Source organism: Theobroma umbraticum, unplaced genomic scaffold, assembly GCF_002168275.2.
Source record: "Theobroma umbraticum cultivar Fairchild unplaced genomic scaffold, ASM216827v3 scaffold_459.0, whole genome shotgun sequence".
In the NCBI taxonomy this organism is placed as follows: Eukaryota; Viridiplantae; Streptophyta; class Magnoliopsida; order Malvales; family Malvaceae; genus Theobroma; species Theobroma umbraticum.
In genome coordinates this window covers 27,166-27,587 of record NW_018397286.1, presented here as the reverse complement: position 1 = coordinate 27,587, position 422 = coordinate 27,166, and positions in this window count along the sequence as shown.

Sequence of the window (422 nt, the reverse complement as noted above, 5' to 3'; positions counted from 1 at the left end):
TATCAAAGTTTGTATAAATAATAACTAATTATAAACAATATGATATAAAATCTAACATGATAATTAATAAAGTTATTAAGTGTAATCATATAAACAAAGTCTATTACAAATTATAGTAATGCTTATCTATAAATTAAATATATGTATATATAATATATTTATATAATTATATATATTCATAACATTTTATATTACGAAATATTATTAAGGTGTAATAATTATAATATATTAATATGTAAGATATTTATTATCATATATGATAATATTAACATATAACTTATATTATTTAAAATATATAACTTGTAATTTCAAATTAATGTAGATTTATAAGTAAATGAATATATATAATTAATATTAAATTACTATGATTATAATTTGTATATGTATTGTTAGCTTTAAAATTATTATAGTTTTGATTATGA